This window comes from Vicugna pacos, chromosome 7, assembly GCF_048564905.1.
Source record: "Vicugna pacos chromosome 7, VicPac4, whole genome shotgun sequence".
NCBI lineage: Eukaryota > Metazoa > Chordata > Mammalia > Artiodactyla > Camelidae > Vicugna > Vicugna pacos.
In genome coordinates this window covers 30496537-30500622 of record NC_132993.1, presented here as the reverse complement: position 1 = coordinate 30500622, position 4086 = coordinate 30496537, and positions in this window count along the sequence as shown.

Sequence of the window (4086 nt, the reverse complement as noted above, 5' to 3'; positions counted from 1 at the left end):
TTTCTTTATTCTTAAAATCAGTGATTTTGCTGGCTTATCTTTAAACTGCCTCTCCATTCAGAAATTCAACAGCAGCTTATCCAACTGTTTTTTAAAAATCAGTCACAGCTAATTTTTCATCAGTTTCTTAATATTATTGAAGACTCCATAAAACTTGTCAGGTCTGTTTTTAAAAATACGATAGATGGCATTTAAAAGCCATGTTCCTCAAAGTATTTCCATTTTTCTCATTTTATATTTTGAAATCATATTATTAGCAGTATAAAAGTTTTGAATTGTTATGTCTTCTAGTAAATTGAGTCTTTTATCATTACTTGTTGCTTCTGCTTGCAGTGTCCTTTGCCTTAAAGTTCACTTTGTGGAATAATGATATAGGACACTAACTTTCTTTTGGTTAGTGTTAGTATTAGTATCTATTGGTTAGTATTCTTCTGTATCTTTCAATTTGTACTGACACTTTCATCTTTTAATTTCAGAATGTAATCCACTTATACTTAATAACAACAAAATATATAACATATTACATGTTATATAATATATAATAAATAATTAAGAAATTTGACATTGTTTCTACATTATTATGCTGGGCTTTTGATCTGCTCTCTTTTTCTATATGCCATTTTTCTCCCTTCCAGCTTTTTTTTCAAATTTGATATAGAGAATTATCATTGTTTGCTTGCTTATTTGTCCCCACATATTTTCATTCCATTAGTTTGGAAGTTACACACTCTACCTCTATTCTATTAGTGATTATCTCAAAAATGTTAGCATGCATATTTTAACTTTATATGTCCAAAGTTAAGGAATATATGTTCTCTCTTCCCAAACATTATAAGGACCTTAGAGTGTTTTATCGATAAACTTGTATTTTTATCCAATATTTTAATTCTAACATTTAATATTCACAAATTAGATACTGTTAGTATTTTTGCATACCCAGGTTTTGTTTGGATTAAACTTATACTTGCTATTTTCTCTGATTACCATTCTTTTGTCACTCTCAGTCTTTCCTTCTTAATGATTTTTAACATATTCATGAAGTTCTTCCTCTAGTTCTTTAGAGATCTGTTGGTAGTAAGCGCTCTCAATTTTCCCTATCTTAAAAAAAAAACTTTACTTATCCCTTATTCTTGAAAAATAATTTTACAGGCTATACAATTCTATGTTTGAAATTAGATTTTCTCAGAATTTTAAAGATACTATTCCACAGATTTCTGGCTTCATTGCTGGTCTACTGCAAAGTCAGATTATCAGTCTAACTGTTGCTCATTTGTAATCTGTCTTTGTTTTCAGTCAATATTTATTTTCATTATAGTGAATCATCATTGGGATGACAATTTATTTTTCTTATGACTAGGGCTTCAAATATGGTAATTTCATAGACATTAGTTACCTAATTGAATATTGCATTTCTCCCATCCATTCTATTGTCTACCTGTGAAACTCAAATTATAGCTGTCTTACAACTTCTGAGTCTATTCCTCTTATCTTTTAGCATGTCTTTTGTATTTCCCATTTCTTTATTACTTTGTGTTGATTTCTGGACAGTATCTCCAGTTCTATCTTCCAGTTTAATAATCCTCTCTTCACTTGTGACTAATCCGCTGTTGGTTGTCCCGATCAGTTTCTAATTTCAGTTTTTATATTTGCATTTCTATGGCATTCTTTTACGACACTGCCATAATAGCTGTGATAATGTTTTGATCTTTAGTCACACTTTATATTCTCTTTTATCTCTTTAAACATTGACTAATCTTATATATGATAATCTCAATATATGTAGGTTTTGCTGGTCTAATATTACCATTATTGGTTCTACTAAACCTAACTCTTGGTAGCTTGTTCCTTTCTGTATGTGCTTTATGATTTTTTTCCCTAGTCTGAGTTCATATTCCTTGCATTTTATGTGCGAAAAATTTGATGGGTCTGGGTTTTTTGTTTATTCTAGATGCCTAGAGGTACAATTAACATAAAACCCCTTTTAATTAAATCATGAGCTTATATTTTTTGATGATCCAAAGATAATGTAAATTAAAAATCCAAGCCTATCCAAGCCCATGCATTGATCAGTCAATAAATATGTAGAATGTTATTTTAAATTTTAAGATCAACCACTGGTTCTCTCTCAGAGTTACAGCCTTACATAGAGATTTAAAGTCTGACTTCCTATCTCACAGAGACCCTAGTCTTTGCTTTCAGTTCTCCTCCTGTGAACCATTCAAAATCAAAGCTGTAGGCAGCTGGAGATTGGGAAATATTCCACAGCAGTCACAGTCTTTAGTACTGGTTTACCTCCCTGGATTTGTCATTTCTCATTATTTTTAGCCTCTAGAAATTTTCTTTTCTCTCTTAAAAGCTCAGGTTAGCTTGATGGCTCACTCATATCATTATCCCTTTATACATAAAAATCTATTTTATTTTTGCTTCTTATAAAGAAAAAAGGACTTTACAGATAAGTTCGTTTCTTCCATCATTTAATCAGAGGTCCACAAACTCTGGCCTGTGGGTCAAATATAGCCTACTGCCTATTTTTGTAATAAAATTTTATAGGAATACAGTCATGGTCATTCCTCTATGCATTTCTATGGCTACTTTTGTGCTGTAACATCAGAGTTGAGTAGTTGCCACAGAGACATCTCACCCACAGAGCCAAAAATATTTATTGCCTGCCTTTTACAGAGGTTTTCTGACCCTTGATCTAAATCATCAGCAACTTATCTATCTTATAACAAACATTTTGACCTTAATAAAACAGCAAAGTCTTATTTAATCTGGGCATTCATTTACTTAATGTATGCATGTGCTCAATACAAGCTTTTAATATCACTGTAGCAGACCAGAATTTCTTTGATGCTATGAGTTATATATCTAAAAGGTTTTAGTAGCAGATTCATCATAGAAATATACTTAATAAATGCCTTTGATGATGATGATGATGATGGTAATGATGATATCTTGAATTCCCATAATTTTCTAAGCCATGACAGATATAAGAACAGATACCATTTCAGAGAGTTAAATGTACTTGTCAAGTCATTTTGGAATGTGGTAAATCACCTTAATTGGGTACGTTTTGCCTCCAGGAACCTTAACTGCTTATGTTCTCTGACACCCTTACTGATAAAACTCATTGCCATAGATTAAAGCTATGAATGTTACTCTCTAACATTATAGCTTTTATTACAGGGGACTATCTTTACTATTTCTATAATGTCCCAAGTTCTTCCACCAAAGAATACACATTTGCATAGAAAAAAATGCAATATCCTAGTGATAGGTCTTCACTATCTATTTTTAGGAACAGCCTCAATTATTCTGGTCCACACAGAAAACCAGGTAATTTTATATGTAAGATTTATCTGTTACTAACATATTTATGTTATTTTCGAAAATGTTCCTGATAGAAGATGGAGATGCAGCCTGAAAAAGTAAAAGAAGTGGTTGAAGAAAAATATTGTCATAAGGGAAAAAGAGAAAAATATTATTTTTAATTTTATTCCTGGGATAAGGAATACTGTACTTGCTGAGAGAAGCCAGAAGGAGAGAATGAATGAATGAATGGTATTTGCTAGATAAAAGAAAGTGCCAAGTAAAATGAATATAGAATAGTTGGAAAATGTCCCTGATGGAGAGAGAGTGTACTAGACATAAGGGACAGTTGGCATTTGGTGAAACACATGAGTGACATGTCCCAGAAAAAGAAAGCCAGTGCTGGCGTAATGGCAGCTAGTGTAGAAAGCATGGACAATAGGCTTTCTGCAGAGCAATGTGTTCGTGGCTGGTAGTGATCTGGGGAAAATGTAAGTGAACAGTTTTGACAGAGCAGCATGTGACAGGGAATAAACTAACCAGAATATCTGACTGCAGTGGAACTGACTAGGGAAAACTGCATGGGTACAAAATCAAGCTGTAATTTCTTTGGAAACTAGGTGATAAGTCTGGAAAAGGAAAAGACAAAATTTATTCTGAGACAGAAGTGAGTAGCATAGTATCAATTCAACAGATATGTATGGCAATCTTTCATCTATGTTAGAAAAAAAAGGAGTTGATGCTAAGGAACTAGTTACAAAAACTCACAGCATGCAA